We start from the raw sequence: 17,310 nt of genomic DNA, 5'->3' as shown, positions 1-17,310 counted from the left end.
ACACAAACAATCTAGATGTAATGACCAACATCATAGGCGCTATATTCACTAGCACATTAGACACTATTGCCCCCATCCAATTAAAGAAAGTTGGAGACAAAACACCTGCACTGTGGAGAAAACTGAATTAGAGGTTTGTGTATTGTGTATAAGGACAGAATGTCCAGCTATAGCCAGGCTCTAAAAACTGCTAGGGCTGAGCACCTGAGCAAACATAGAAAATAACCAGAACAATCCAAGGTTTTTATTTAGCACAGTGGCTAGATTAATAAAACACCAGAAATCTAAACACACTATTTCATCACAGTTTAGTAGTGAGGACTTCATGAGATTCTTCACTGATAAAATTGAAAGCATCATTAAAATAGTTCAACATATGAGAGCACCTTGTGACCCAGTCTCACCTAAAGCTCTACACGCAAAGTGTTACATAAAGCTGGTGAGCCTCTTCTTAATATTATTAACTCCTCGCTATCTTTAGGTCACTTCCCAAAATCTTTCAAATTGGCAGTTATTAGGCCACTCATTAAAAAATAGAATTTAGATCCTAATGAACTATCAAATTACAGACCTATTTCACATCTTCCGTTTATATCTAGAAAAGGTTGTGTCTGTTAAACTGTGCTCCTTTACAGGAAAACAACATCTTTGAAGAGTTTCAGTCAGGTTTCAGGCCCCTCTACATTGGCTCTATGTCTGGTGAAAATGTACCTTTCAATTTTGATCTTGTCCCTATAGCATCGCAGGAGGTACAGTATATGTTATTTTTTAAAAATTGCTGTTAAGCATATTGCGGAACCTTTGACACATATTTTCAGCCTGACTATTGAAACTGGAATAATACCTAGTGTATGGAAGTCAGCAAATGTCAGTGCTTTATTTAAGGGTGGTGACCGAACAAATCTAAATAATTATAGGCCAATATCTAAGCTACCGATTTTAGCCAAGGTTTTAGAAGGGCTTATAAGTGATCAGTTGAAAGTTTATTTAGAAACAAAAAAACATTTGCAGTCTGGTTTTCGTAAAAAACATAGCACTGTCACTGCTACTATGAAAGTGTTAAATGACTTAATAAGTGTTATTGATTCTAAAGAATATTGTGCTGCGCTATTTTTGGATCTGTCAAAAGCATTTGACACAGTCAACCACTCCGTTGTCTCAGAGATTGGTGGATATTGGAATGTCTTTAAAAGCAGTCAAATGGTTTGGTGGCTATTTGAGTGGCCGAACACAAAGTGTTCAGATGGATGTTGTGTCCTCAAATTCATTATTTACCCAAAATGGTGTCCCTCAGGGATCCATTTTGGGGCCCATTTTATTTACTATTTATATAAATGATCTGTGTCAGAATGTAACAACAGCAAAGTATAATTTTTATGCGGATGACACCATTTTGTACTCTTCTGCCTCTTCTTTAACAAAGGCCTTAGAGGACCTGCAATCAGCTTTTAACATTATACAGAATAATCTTAAAAAAAAAAAAAATTGAAACTGGTATTAAATGCTGAAAAAACTAAAATAATGTGCTTCTCTAAATCAAGGAACACAGACAATGCTTGTCAGATTGTTACTCTAGATGAGAGGATAATTGAACGAGTAGCACAATATCTTAGTTTCTTCTTAGAAGAAAGTTTGTCTTTTAAGCAGCACACAGTATAGAATGTCTAGCAAAAAAACTTAGAGTAAAGTTGGGTTTCTATTATAGAAATAAAGGCTGTTTTTCTTCTAGTGCGAGAAAAACACTTATACAAGTAACATTTTGGTCAATGCTCGATTATGGTGATATTTTATATATGCATGCCAATCAATCTTCTCTGAAAATGCTGGACTCAGTATACCATGCAGCACTAAGATTTGTAGCAAATTCCAGCTTTCGTACTCATCACTGTAAGTTGTTTGAGAGTTTTGGTTGGCCTTCTTTGCATAATCGCAGGTGGGAGCATTGGTATATTTTTCTTTATAAGGCCATACTGTGTAAACTGCCTTCTTATCTATGTTCTCTCCTGATTCCTAAACTCACTGCTGGGAAATGTAATCTTAGATTAAATGGTCAAATCATGTATGACATTCCCCGAACGCGAACTGTCTTCGGTGAAAGCGCCTTTAAACTTTTTGCTCCATCATCCTGGTATAAACTGCAGAAACATTTTAAATTAGACTATTTACCAATATTGATGCAGTTTAAAATTAGGATAAAGGATTACTTGAGTACTATATGCACATGTGCTACTACTGAGTGCTGCTGGTTATTATGTGGAGATTATGTTTAATTTAATAATTTTTTTCTTTCTTTCTGTTATATCTTTTCTGTTTTTGGTGTATATTTTAAATATGAAACTTTTTGTGCTGTCTTGGCCAGGACTCCCTTGAAAAAGAGATTCTGAATCTCAATAGGATTTTTTTTCCTGGTTAAATAAAGGTTAAATAAAAACAAATAAATAAAAATGTGGGAATACCAGGAATGTGGTAGCCTAGTGGTTAAGGTGTTGGGCTACCAATCGGAAGGTTGTGAGTTCGATTCCTACGTCCACCAAGGTGCCACTGCTGGGTCCCTGAGCAAGGCCCTTAACCCTCAATTGCTCAGTTGTATATAAAAAAAAGAGATAAAAATGTAAGTCGCTCTGGATAAGAGTGTCTGCTAGAGTAAATGCTGTAAATGTAAATGAATCCATGCAACCCTCAACTTTAACCAGATTCTCAGTACCGGCTCTGGCCCCACAGCATGATGGAACCTCCAACAAATTTTTTGCCGCAATGAATTACGCCCCTTGTTATGTCCAAATATCTCAATCTTTGTTTCATCACTCCACAGCACCTTATTCCAAAATGAAGCTGGCTTGTCCAAATGTGTGTTAACTCAAGCGACTCAGTTTGTGTTGTGTGTGAAGAAAAGGCTTCTTTCACATCCCTCTCCCATACAGCTTCACCTTGTGCAAAGTGCAGTGAATTGTTGAACGATGCACAGTGACACCATCTGCAGCAAGTTTGGGGTCTTCGGAGGTGGACCATTTTCAACATCCTTCTCCTTTGCCTCTCCAAGATTTTACGTAGCCTGCTACTCTTGGCCTTAACAAGAACTGTGCCTGTGGTCTTTCATTTCCTCACTATGTTCTTCACAGTGGACACTGACAGCTTATATCTCTGCGATAACTTTTTGTAGCCTTCCCCTAAACCATAACGTTGAACAATCTTTTTTTAAGCCCTTCAGTGGCCTTTAAAGCACTTCAGTGGCTTTGTGCTTTCCTATGCATTTAGTTGACACTTTAGTTACACAATGCAGAAAGGAACACAACATGATAAACAGTTTAACAGTGGAATATTATATTGATCATATATATTATAGTGCAGTGTAAATGTATAAATAATAGCAAAAGAAATAAGAAAGAAGTGGCAGAAGGAGTGGGACATTGGGATAAAATGAATATACTTAAACCACATTCAGAAAAATGTAGGTCTAGAAATAAATAAATTTGACATCGGAGGATGTTCTAATTTTGAGAATGTGCTTTTGGACATTTTTCATTAAATTAGTGTCTGTACAGATTAGGAACACATGAAACTGGTAATTGTGATAAGTGTGGACAAGAGGAAACAGTAGAACATGTACTCATTAAATGTGATGCATATGAAAAAGTAAGGTTTGTTTAACACAAGCCTTAAGATCATTGGGAACAAATAGTTTGTCTTCACAGGTTCTGCTAGAAAATGGTCCAAAGCAGGCAAGAATGTGAATTAATGAATCATGATTTAATAATGTACTTAAAATAAATAATATTGACTAACAGAATTTAGCATACTTTTAATAATTTTTCCTTCGTCATACGTCTACCATGCTGTTTCGTACCCTCCCTATTCTCTTGTACTCCACATTCCAATCCAGTAGGTGGCGGAAATTCACCTTTTATGTTGGTCTGCCAACCGCCAATTAAACATCAGAAGAAGTGTCTTGTCGCGTTGAAATGTCGTGCTTAATGCGCCTGAAGTCAGTCTGTATGTGGGTGATTTCATACTGCATTATCAAACAATGAAAGTGTAATACGTGTAATATTAAGTGCCCACTGCCACCAGCTAAGAAAAAGGGAGAAAAAAAGACTGATCTTCTGGAAAGACTATACAGTAGGTGCAATTTCATAACAAAATACTACAGTCGTGTATGTGCTTTTGAGTGAGACCTAACATTAACTGACAAAATAGCAAAGCGCTAGTAAGAGCCGAGCCGGCCAAAGACGTACACGGTGTTTTAACCCTGCAATGATTATTGGAATTTCTGAGATATGAACACCACTGTTACGTGTAATTTTGGTTCAAATGTTTCTAAGTGCATGAAGAGAACGGCGCGTAGCAAAGTACACACGTAATGCTCTTTTCACAGCGGCTACTCCAGCCGCTCTTGCTGAAAGCATAGTAATGTTAAACTAATCGCACTTATATTCTATTTTAGGTTCGTTTGACTTTGTGGCATAGTTGGTACCAGTCTGGCCAGTTTCAGTTACCCATAGAACCATCATTAGCAACAAGAATTTCAAGTAAACATTTCCCACTCTTCTTTAAAGATTACTTCAGGTCATGGATGCTTGAGAGCAATCGTGAAGCTCCTTCCACAGTATTGCAATGTGAATGATGGCTGGACTTGCTTGCTTGTGTGCTTAAAATCATTATCCTTTAACACAGTTTCAGCTGCCAGTCAGGTGGCCTTGTCTCAAATATTCTGCTATAATGTGGAGATCTTCAAGACTACAAGGCACAGACTCAGAAGCTAGACAGGTGAAGACAACAGCCATCTGTCAATTTTTTTATGAGCTTGTGGCCAAGCTAGCCACGGATTCTGTTATAAAGAGTAATTATTTGGGTGGTTATTCCTTCCTGACAGCTCAAACAAATCTATCAATCCTCCTCAGATCTCTCTTCCCAACAACTTACACTCACTCACAATTTTTTTTGCTTTTCACAAAATTCTGTGTAAATACTAAAGTCTGTTGTGTTTGAAAACCAGCTGCTTCTGAAATACTCAAACTCAGACCTGCCAACCTTGGAAAAAATTTTTGAGTAGCAACTTACTGCATCGACGCAGCGCAAGGTCAGGCATATTTGCTGGTCATTGTTAAGTTCACAAGCTCATTCATCACAAATTTTTACTATATTTTTCCTATATAAATACTGGCAAATAAAGTAAAATTTGATCTGTGCATAAAACTTAAACTTCAAGCACAACACCGGTCAAGAACTTCTGAGGGGCATATACTCGCTTCTTTTTAGATTTGCTTCCCTCTCCCTCTCTGTCAGTATCCTCATCTGACATCATAACTGCAAGGCACACACAAAACACACGCATCATCATTCTCATGTTTTTCATAATAGGTTTCCACGCTCATTTGCATGAAAACACTTTGACAATTATTAATGTTTTAAGGCACAAATGGCATGTAAGAAGATTTGCATTTTACAGTACTGATGTACAAAATGTACAATAACAATACTTGGCTGCTACTAAAATAAAGAGTATAACATTATGTGCATGATCATTTGTGTATAATATCTGCATACTTTTTTAACAACTCTTTATGTATTGCCATAAATTATATCTAATGAACTAAACAGTAACTTCATATCCGACAACACATACATGTGTTAATTTTCTCAGCAATAATGCAAGACTCTAGACTTCACTATGCTTTTGACTGGTTGATCATATAATAATACCTCCCTCATCATTTCTACTTCCTGCTTCTATTTCCCTGCTTTTCACAAAAAATCTGATGTCCATCAGATGTGATCTACAGGAGCCAGTAACAATCGAGTCAGAATACGATTGATATTTAAAAAATTACATTAGTTTCATCATGTTATAGCATGACTGCATGCTATAAAAGGCATACACAGACGCTCGCGGATATTGATTTCTGCGTGCTCGCGCCAGTTTGTCTTTTTCGTTAAAGTACGACGGCAATGCGTTTACAGGCATGACTTACGTTTCCAATATAAATACTGGCAAATAAAGTAAAACTTGATCTGTGTGTAAAACTTAAACTTGAGGCACAACACCGGACACTTGGGCACATGCCCCAGTAAAGGAGTCTAACGACGCCTGTGGTTCGGCAGGCTTATTAAAATGGATGCAATTCACAATTCTGGCCATTTACCTTTGAAACGTTAAGTCCTCACTTGTAAAAAACAGTCACTGTAAGAATTGAAGACGGACAGAGACAGATGAAAACCACATTCGTTTTGACGGCTGTTCGCTTGTAGCGTTGAAGAGTTTTAAACTGACGTGATTGGTTGAATGATTATTTTCCCAGGTTGCTGCCCAATGCGGTTACACCCATAGGCACAGTGCCTGGTGCGCAAATGCACAGACAGTTGAACTCAAAGGCATCAATGGTTTTTACAATGCGTATTTTCAAGTGACAAATCGTAGCAGCGTACTTTAATGTCTAAATGCGTATCTGCTACACAAAATGCGTAAAGGTTGGCAGGTCTGGAATTATAGCTGCACATATTTTTCCAATTTACTTTTTGGAAAATTGGCTGTGTCACCTGAGGTTATTTATTTATAGAAGTTAGACCACATTGTAAAATAAAAACAATAGAATAAAAAAGCTAGAATTAAGAGTTATTCCTTCAATTTTCTAAGGTTACAGAAGGATTGGATTTGGTGATCACCTAACACAGCCTGGTTTGATTTACAGTAGGGAATTTTGCATGATAGCCTTTCAGGCTATAGTGTTGCAAGATTCTTTTAAGGTTAGATATATATTTGGTACTAGCATCCAACTGCTTCTCCAATTCCTTTTTTTATTCCACTTTTATTGTTCACCTGATATTTTTTCTCAGTTATATAAACTTTTGACACAGTGGTGTCAAATAATCAGATAATCATGTTTTCTCTGTTGTAACCACATCTTTTGTGAGCAGAGTAGATGCCTCAATTGGCTTGCCAAGAGAAATATATAGTAGCAAGAAAAATGTGGACTTAAGATTAATTTATCTTTAAACTAGGTTTGTGAACACTTTCTTTCTCATATGTTCCAGAATTTATATTAGTATAATCTGATTATTATCAGTCTCATACACAGTTGCTTGGCATTGTTACATGCATTATCACCCAAATGGTCATGTGTATTATTGTTTAACTGGTAATTCTGGATATGCACACCTTTCCTCAGAGATGGTCCTTCATATCCTGCTGCCAATCCCAAGATAAAATTGATTAAATGTTATTCATTTTGTATCAGAATCAGATTTATTGGCCAAGTGTGTTGACACACACAAGGAATTTGGTTCCAGCAGTTTGTGACTCTCAAAAGTACAAACATGACACTATACTATACAAACTATACAAGACAATGCAGACGATGGGATACAATATAGACAGAATGACTATAAAATATGAATATAGAATATTACTGATCAGTTATGTACATAGTGTGGGCATGCAAATAACAATATTGTGCAATATTATGCTTTTGTACAATATACAGAAGCAGTGGTGTGTAATATACAGATGACTGACATGCATGCATGAATGCAGTACTTATGATAAGAAGCAGTGAATACAATTAATTATGGTGAGTTGTTGATCAGGGTGATTGCCTGGGGAAAGAAACTGTTTCTGTGTCTGGCAGTTTTAGTAAGTTCTGTAGCGCCTGCCAGAAGGGAGGAGCTGAAAGAGGTTATGTCCAGGGTGCGAGGGGTCAGTGGTGATTTTTTTTTTCTACCCGGTTCCTGGTTCTTGTGTCCTACAAGTCCTGGAGAGTGGGCAGGGAGGCGGCAATTATTTTTTCTGCTGTTTTTACTATGCGTTGCAGTCTGTTTCTGTCCTGTTTAGTTGCTGCACCAAACCAGATGGTGATGGATGTGCACAGGACCGATTTAATGACTGCAGTATAGAACAGCATCAACAGCTCCTGTGGCAGACCATACTTCCTTAATTGGTGTAGAAAGTACATCCTCTGGTCATGGTCATGCTGGGCCTTTTTGATGATGGCATTTATGTTGTTCTCCCATTTCAGCATGCCTCTATGTAAGGTGCTGCAGTAAACTAGTCGTACTGCTACCTTTGCTAGCAACAGACTTTAAACACACTTTGCAGCGGGGTGTTGTGTGTTCTGCGTCTGACGCCGCAAAACAGAACCAGTTCCATATGACAGATGACACTGTGCCTTTCTTGTCAACGAGTTCTTCCCTACTCGCTGCCATGTTGTTTGTGTATCTCTCTGGCAAACGCGCGGGGGGAGAGCTGAGCCCATTCGGAACTACGGGAGCCCAGAGGGGAGCATCAGTGGATGTTAAAGAAAAAAACGATTTTCATTCAAACAAATCGATGTAAACTACACGTTCGAGTAAATCGATTTATCGCCCAGCCCTAGGTTCCAGAAAGAGCATCAGGCAGACACACAAGATGTGTGCACAATTATTATAAGTAGGTATTTTGATGTTATTTTTCAACTTCAAGACTTGAATACTTGAATTTAAGCATAACAGGTGATGTGTATTTGTGTAATGAGGGCGGGATTGGCCTAAGGAGATCAACACACAATATTAAAGTGTGCATACTTATTAGGCAGCTTCTTTTTCTCAAGCAAAATGGGCCCAAAAATAGATTTAACTGACTCAGGTTTATCAAATCAAATCAAATTTAATTTGACACATATATACAAATTACGACATGCAGTGAAATGCTTTTTGCATCTGTAAGGTATTCAAACATAAGGAATGCAATTTGGGATAAAAAATATAACCAAAAGGAGGTAGTACTAGATCCACATCCTGGATGTTTCTTGGTTTAATCTCCGAATAGCCTGCTGGAAGAAGCTTCTCCTCATTCTCTCTCAGTTTGCTTTCAAGGAGCGGAAGCATTTCCCTGAACGCAACAAAAAAAAGAGTCCATTGTTGGGATGGCTGAGATCCTTTACAATCTTCCTGGCCCTGGTCCGGCACCGCGTACTGTAGATGTCCTGCAGGTCTGGGAGCTCGGTGTGGATGGTACGTTCAGCTGACCGCACCACCCTTAAGCGTCTCAGATGGTACAGACGCTGTCGGGCCTTTTTCACCAGGGTGTTGATGTGACAGGACCAAGACAAGTACCTAAGTACCGGAAACTGTCCACTCTCTCCACTGGAGTCTTGTTGATGTTTAGCGGTTGGTATGACCACTCCTGCTTTGTGCTGAAGTCCACGATTACCTCCTTAGTCAATGTCGAAGTCAACTTTATTTGTATAGCACTATTCAAACAACACATGTTGACCAATGTGCTTTACAACATCTAAGTATAAAAATGAAATAAATACAGTTTTAATAATAGCTATACACACATTAACAGTAAGAATAAAAAATATTTCAACAAGAGGGATATGCCATGGAAAACAAGTATGTCTTAAGTTAGTCTTGCTGATGTTCAGGAGAAGATTGTTCTCCTGTAGGTAGGCTGTCTGTAGGTAGGCTGTAGGTAGGCTGTCACATATGACACACAGTCATATGTGTCCAGTGAGTACAGCAGGGGGCTCAGAACACGACCCCGGAGAGCTCCAGTACTGAGGGTGAGGGTGAAGGTGTGTTTGCCCACCCGTACGGCTTGTGGTCTGTCTGTCAGGAAGTTGGAGATCAGCAGCAGGCTGAGTCCCAGGACCTCCAACTTAGAGGTGAGCGTAGGGATGGGCGATATGGCCTAAAATCCATATTGCGATATACATTGCAGCCTCTTGCGATAACGATATATATTGCGATATATAAATTATAATAGAACTATTTCAGAATAGGTTACACAGACCCTTAGGAAAGCCAAACTGCTAAATGTAGTTTTTTTTAAGAAATAAAGAAACGTATGTCGTTTTGAGAACATTTATTGCAAAACTGTAATTATACAACAAAATGTTGCAGATAAAAGTCTTTCCTTCTAAAAGGCACTATACTTAGTTTAAGTCCTTGGTTCTTAAATGCCACCCAAGGTTGCAGAGAACAGAAAAACTGGTGTCTCTTTAGTTAAGGAACATACACTGTACTGAAAATACCTCCAGTATTAATTAGGCAAAGAAAATTATTTTGTGTAAATGCACAGATATTTTAAATAAAAACATATTTCAAACCTGCAGCCGAGGTAACGCATTTGGTTTTAAACATTTTGTTCTCCTAATGAAATTAAAACTGGTGTCTTGTTAATAAAGGAACGGACACTGTGAATTAGGGATATACTTCCAGTATTAGGCATGGCTATTTTAAATAAAGAAAATTCTTCCAAGTGTAGTGCACATATACTTCAAATGAAAACATTATAAAGTGCCAAATGAAAGCACAAAATAAATAAATAAAATACTTTCAGTATAAGGAACATGTACGTCAAGTAAAGAAAATTTTTAAAGTGCAAATGTAGTTTTAGTTATTTTCTTAAAGGACACAAAATATGCAAAGAACAGGAAAAACTGTCTGGTGTTAGCATGTTAGCCTGATAGCTCATTAGCCTGATAGCTGTTCCTAATATAAGGTATACCTTTTGAAAATGACTATTGGATTGAGGTTTGGATCAGTTCCTGTTTTTTCTGTCCTGCGTTCTTCATACTGGATCTTGTGGTTGGCTGCATTGCCTGGCAATGCTGGTGGTATTCAATGACATGTTTAGTTTTGAGGTGGTACAACAGATTAATCGTGTTACAGCTCTTAGCTGGAACTTTTGCCCCACACACTGTACAGAATATATTTTTCTGCTGCTTGTCGGACAGCTTTTTCGCTGACGCTTTCAGCCATGTTTATTCAAGATGATGAATATGATGATTCGTTGCGGCTGGCTGCAGCTCGTGGCAGCTCGTGGCTCTAAATTTCGCGGGTAGATTGCGTCATCAACATGCATTATTGCGATAGTGCAATAGAATTCAAATCTCTATCCAATTTTGTATCGTTTATATCGCATATCGTTTATATCGCCCATTACTAGGTGAACATGGAGGAAATTATGGTGTTAAATGCTGAACTGTAGTCCACAAACTGCATTTTTGCATAATTCCCTTTTCTGCAGTTCAAGTGGCTCATTGTAATGTGGCGAAGATGAGCAATAGCGTCCTCAGTAGAGCTGTTCTGGCAGTACTTGAACTGTAGTGGATCCAGTGTGTCTGGTAGTGATGAAGTCTCTAACCAGTCTTTAGAAGCACTTCATCACTACTGAGGTCAGGGCTACAGGGCGATAATAGTTAAGGCAGGTGGACTGGGGATTCTTCGGGACAGGAACAATGGTGGACTGTTTGAAGCATGTGGGGACAACAGACTGTTCCAGTGAGAGTTTGAATATCTCAGTGAACACTTGTGCTAGCTGGTCAGTGCAGGCTTTCAGAACCCGACCTGTGATTCCATCTGGTCCTGCTGCCTTCCTGGTGTTCACTCTCCTGAATGCCCTCCTCACGTCATGCTCTGAGATGGTGAACGTGTTTACCTCTCCAGCTTTCTGTGTGCATGCTGTTTGTGCCACTAGTGCTGCTAGCATGGGTAGCTGCAGCCTATTGAATTTCCCAACGAATCCCATAACCGCTTCCGTAAACATGTCCCAGTCTGCGTCATCTAAATTGGTCACCGATTGGTCAGTCCAGCGCGCGACCTCCCTCTGAACCGGAGCTTCGTGTTTTAGCCTTTTGTTTGTAAACACTCATGAGGAAGATGGCGACTCGGTCAGAGTTCCCAAATGGTGGACGTGATTGTGCCTTGTAGCTGTTCTTGAATTGTAGCTGTTTAAAATTATAAATTTGACAGTGACTCTTAATGGTCTGGACGGATGTGCCCGTGGCTGGATTAGTCACCACTCTGACTCAGGCACCAGCAAGGTGATGTGGGGTGCTGGTATTATTAATGTGCTTGCAAAGCACATTCTTATTCTCTTGCATACTTATTATTATTATTATTATTATTATTATTATTATTATTATTATTATTAATGTGCTTGCAAAGCACATTCTCATTCTCTTGCATACTTATTATTAATGTGCTTGCAAAGCACATTCTTATTCTCTTGCATACTTATTATTATTATTAATGTGCTTGCTGAAGCACATTCTTATTCTCTTGCATACTTATTATTATAATTATTCTTCTTCTTCCGGACACTTTTTCGGAGCGTAACTTGTCCCGCAGCTTTTGTCCTAGACCCATGGATGAGGTATCAAATCGACCGGCTCATTGAGGAAAGGTGTGCTATGGTTTTCGTAAGCGATCCGACCAACGATGTTCGCACAGCGGACGAAAAAGCGGCCAAAAAAGTCCAATAGAAATGAATAGGAAATTCCTAAAAATTCATGCTAAATCAAAAAAATTTAGCACAACATGGACATGTGACATATCAAAACACTCAGCACGATGAGGGGAACTGACGTCACGTGCAAGCACATTCACATTTTCTTTAGGAAATGTACCGTTCTAGTTAATGTGCTTGATAAAGCACATTCTTATTCTCTTGCATACTTCTTCTTCTTCTTCCGGACACTTTTTCGGCGCGTAACTTGACCCGCAGCTTTTGTCCTAGACCCATAAATGAGGTGTCAAATCGACTGGCTCATTGAGGAGAGGTGTGCTATCTATTTTGTAAGCAATCAGAATTCCAGAATTCCCAGTATGGAAGTTCAAAGGGGTGTGTTTTCCCCATTGACTTGAATGGGGAATCTCTCTGTAGATGTGCTAACATCCAAAAGAGGGCAGCAGACACCAGTGAATCTGTCAGATCACACAACGTTGGAAGTACAGAACTAGGACGGAAGTACATTTTTCGGTCAGAAACGCGTTTTGGATTAAAAGGCTTACATATTCCAGTTCCTTAGACTCTTGGGGATTTTTTACAAGCATTTGTTTTGGAAAATATTACCCCAGTGAAGAAAGGTAAGCGCCGCCTATTTCCGGTGACTATCAAGTTGGATTAAATTAGTATGATGGCTATAAATCATATTATGCTTTGTGTGTGGGCTTAATAAAATCCCGAGAGTCTAAGCTTTCAAACAATATAACATTTAACCGTGTATTTAATGCTTAAAGCTAGTGGTCGCGTGCCTTGGACAGCACGGCGGTCACATATGTTGTTGTTTCTGCCATTTATAACTTTTTGTTATTTTCAACTATCAGTGTAGTTTTTATAATTTTTTATTTCACTTTTAACTAATGTCCTTTTAAGAACAGCAACGGCTCTTTTAAGAGCCACCCATTAATTAAAATTAAGCGCATTTTTTCTTTGTCTCCTCACATTACATAATTATTTTTTGGCATGATATGACACGTATATCACAAAGAATGATAAGAATGACTGTAATATAATAAAGCTTGGGTATTGTTAGCCACGCTATTCTTTACATTAGTGAATTAATACATAAAACCGCAAAGGCTTCCTTGTGTTCCTGGATGGCTTAGTGGATAGCGAATCCGTTTAGCATGCAGAGATTCGGGGTTCGAATCCACCCTTGGACAGTTTTTATTTTCTAAAACTTTATAATAAAGGTTCATTAGTTGACATTAGTTACCACATTACTTAACATGAACTAATAATGAACAGCACTTATTCATTTTGTTCATGTTAATTTCAACATTTACTAATACATTATTAACATTGTGTTAACATTACTTAATATACTGTGAACTAACATGAACAAAGAATAAACTTTATTTTAACAAAGATTACTAAATACAATAATTTATTGCTCATGGTTAGTAAATGTTAGTTAATACATTAGATTTGAACTAATGATCCTTATTGTAACGTGATTATATTTTTTCCCTGTAAAATCACTGATTGATGCTTTAGTTCAAGATTTTCATGGTGCTTGTTTCAGGAAAAGATAAATGGATTTTCAGGTGTGCTCTTTTGTTGCAGGTGAGAAACTAGTCTGCAAATATAACCATAGTAACTGTGCAGCCATACCCTATCAACCATGTAGTGCACCTTACGAACCATATTGCAATATAAAGAAGCCATATCTCAGTTACACAACATAAAACACTCAGCACGATGAGGGGAACTGACGTCACGTGCAAGCACATTCACATTTTCTTTAGGAAATGTACCGTTCTAGTTAAAGTTGAGCTAGTTGGACCTTTTTGGACTTTTGCCCAATGATTATGCACACACAGATATTCTGCTCATTATTAATTCCTTAAATATTCAGGTTTGAGGTTTATTAACATTTTGGATTAACCGAGAGCACTATAGTTGATGATTATCTGTAAATTTGTATAGTTCTGAATATTGCTCCATTATTATTATTATTTTTTTTTTTACAAAATCTTATGGATCTTGTTGTGATCAAATGTAATAATATTTTTTTCTGGGTTTTCTATTTCACGAGATCTCATAGTCATAATAGAATGACAGGGTACTATGAGGAATCTGCCTATGTTATTAACTACTGGATGGCACCTACACATCTTTTAACTGATGTTATTCCTCAACTGAAGAAATTACTGTCACCAAGTTTAGAATGAAGCCGCACATTTTCATCCTCCACTTCTTGCTACCTGTGAGTCACTTTTATACAAGGCAAAAACTACTTGAACGGCATTTGCAATCTTACCCTTTTTATTTTTAAACATGTTTGGATCATTTTCAAACCGAGAGATGGCCCACTCATATGCCTTACAAGTATCATTCTCATCAAACATTTATTGTAAGCTGTGCTGTTGTGGTAGTTTTGAGAAAATAGCACACTGGTAGACAGGGGAAAGAAAAGGGTTTACAATTTATTTTTGCTGCTGTGCACAAGACCCAACTCTCCTTGTGTGGCATGAGAGAGGGATGGCCCTGATCATCTGTTACATTTGACATTTTATTAGCATTATTCAAACACACAAACTGGGATAACAGGATAACCTTACCAAGGTCTGCCCAGGCTGAAACTCACCATCTCGTCTCCAGCTCATACATATATATTTATCACTGTAAATATTGTTCACTGTTTCCACTGGCAGTAGGGTTATGGCTGCCCTTTTCTTTGGGAGTGGGTTCATTTTTCCCCCTGTGTTTTTTGGTAGAGAGTCAGAAGTCCAGCTGTATTTTTCTTTTCTTTCCTTTCAGGTAAGAATAGTTACTTAACTATTAGACACTTTTTGTTTATTATTTCGGCTTGGGATTGTTTGTGTGTATATAATATACCAACACCTTTTTTGGTCCTTGCCCCAATTTATAAAGGTATCAAAACACTGAATCCCGAGCTAGTCCCTCTAAAATTTTGCAATCTCTGGTAACAACAATTTCTTTAGCTTCTAGTCCTGCACACAGAAGGTCAGAACTACTTTGTAATTTCAATTCAATTTATTTGTATAATGCTTTTAACAATTCCAGTTGTCTCAAAGCAGCTTTACAGAAGTATGGAAACGAGAGAGAAAAAAGAAATAAATATATAATAATAAGGCCAAGGGGGGCACGGTGGCTTAGTGGTTAGCACGTTCGCTTCACACCTCCAGGGTTGGGGATTCGATTCTCGCCTCCGCCTTGTGTGTGCGGAGTTTGCATGTTCTCCCCGTGCCTCGGGGGTTTCTTCCGGGTACTCCGGTTTCCTCCCCCGGTCCAAAGACATGCATGGTAGGTTGATTGGCATCTCTGAAAAATTGTCCGTAGTGTGTGGCCCACTCATATGTGGCCCACTAATCAAATGTGTTTTTAGACTGGACTTAACCCTCTGAGGTCTAAGGGTGTTTTTAGGGCCTGAAGAAGTTTTGTCATACCCTGACATTTGTGCTTTTTTCAGTTGCTTATTAAGATATAAATGGCTAAAGTCTAATATCACTGTAATCAGCACAAACTGGACTACAATAATACTCACTACAATAATGTTCACATATTATTGTAGTCCAGTTTGTGCTGATTGTGTGAACATTGGTTCACGGGACTTTTGAGCACTGGATCTTGTAGCCTAGATTTTTTGCTTCAAAATTATGTGAAAATCATCTTGTTTACTCTCTCACAGAAAACAATATATTGATTTAAATTTTCTAAGACACTTTTTGTTTGTAAAGGGCATATGCGAGTAGGCATCAACTATCATGAATATTTGTGTGATTCACACCTGAGAAGACAAAGGCCCGCATAATGAGCTGCATAATGAGCTTTCAGGCAGGTGTGTGACTGAGAGAGGAGTTACAAGAAAGAATGTGAGGACAAAATAAATGTGTATATTTTTTGTTTGTAGTTTATTTAGAATATTTAACTAATCACACAAAATAACTTTAGAAGTTAGTAATAACACAGAAGACAAAATCAGGGCAAAACTGTGCAAAAAAGCATCAACAGGAAGAGTGCACGATAAAAAAGGGTGTAAGCTTTGTAGAAGCCCACTAACCTACTCTGTCACATAGTAACCAGAATTGAACAGTTGTACATCTTTGTGCCACTCTAGGAAACGGTTCCTTTTCAGCTGAACACACAAGTGAACATCATATGCCTGGCATTTCCAAGGAGTGTCCTGCCCCTTACCATGCTCACCACAGGTCCGGATTTCATGTACTGAGTCATTCCTGTGTCTCGGGGGCGTGTACGTGATTACCTCAATCACCTCAGGTCATTTCCATATGAACAGCGCGCTCAGAGGGAGGCGGGAACACATTAGCTATAATTAGGCGAAAAACAGGAGAAACCGGACCACTCCTTACTTTCTTACGGATTGCTTCTTTGTGAAAGAGACCACAGACTCTGTACTACATTTAACAATTATTAAAAACAGGCACGTGCAACCTAGCTAGCAGATGAAGAACTCAAACAACAAAATCACCAGCTAACTTGCTTTAAATTTGCAAGAACTATAGACTAATACAGTAACAGGCTTAAATAAACCCAAAACATAAGTCCACTTACAGGACACGCGTTTTATCAACAGGCTAGTTATCCCCCAGACAGTGACCAACCATGTCTTTCTCTCATTTCTCTCATTTAAATTAATGGTCTGAATTTTATGCCATTATTCATGGTCATTATTCCAACAAATAGATGGAGTGCACTTTTCGACAGTATTTTAATTCCTAGTTAATTTTGCTACAGTATTAAATAAAAATTTAGTATTTTGTTTATCTTCAATAAGGCTGGAGAAATGCACCAAGCAGCACTAAGAAATGTTTTGTAGCTACATCTGGAAACACAAGGAAACATCTGCAGTTCTAAGAGGATCTTCTAACTTATCAAAATGAATATTAAAGTCTCCAACAATTACTGCTTAGTCTAAAGAATTAACTAAGTTTAAAAAGAAATTTGCAAATTCTCAGAGGAATTCAGAATATGGTCCAGGAGATCTGTAAATACCAATAAGAGGAACTGACTCAGTAGACTTTTTTGTGGCTACATACATGTCATACATAAGAGTTAAACAT

The 17,310-nt window shown here is 38.1% G+C and overlaps 1 protein-coding gene across 8 annotated transcripts in view; it reads left to right on the top strand.

The window, feature by feature from the left end:
- The first annotated feature begins 3,923 nt into the window (after positions 1–3,923).
- The window catches only part of st3gal5 (ST3 beta-galactoside alpha-2,3-sialyltransferase 5), a 38,161-nt gene continuing 24,774 nt past the window's right edge, over positions 3,924–17,310 (top strand). For 4 of the 8 annotated variants that reach the window (XM_027135739.2, XM_027135741.2, XM_027135734.2 and 1 more), the window contains exon 1: positions 3,924–4,116. The gene's annotated coding sequence lies outside the window, so the exon portion shown is untranslated. Of the gene's footprint in view, positions 4,117–4,441; positions 4,527–4,671; positions 4,765–17,310 lie in introns of all 8 variants that reach the window. The other 4 variants (XM_047802461.1, XM_027135737.2, XM_027135738.2 and 1 more) reach the window with 2 other exon arrangements.

The sequence above is a fragment of the Tachysurus fulvidraco genome, chromosome 17 (assembly GCF_022655615.1).
Source record: "Tachysurus fulvidraco isolate hzauxx_2018 chromosome 17, HZAU_PFXX_2.0, whole genome shotgun sequence".
Taxonomy (NCBI): domain Eukaryota; kingdom Metazoa; phylum Chordata; class Actinopteri; order Siluriformes; family Bagridae; genus Tachysurus; species Tachysurus fulvidraco.
Note: the sequence above shows the minus strand (reverse complement) of the source record. Positions and strands in the feature narration are given on the sequence as shown.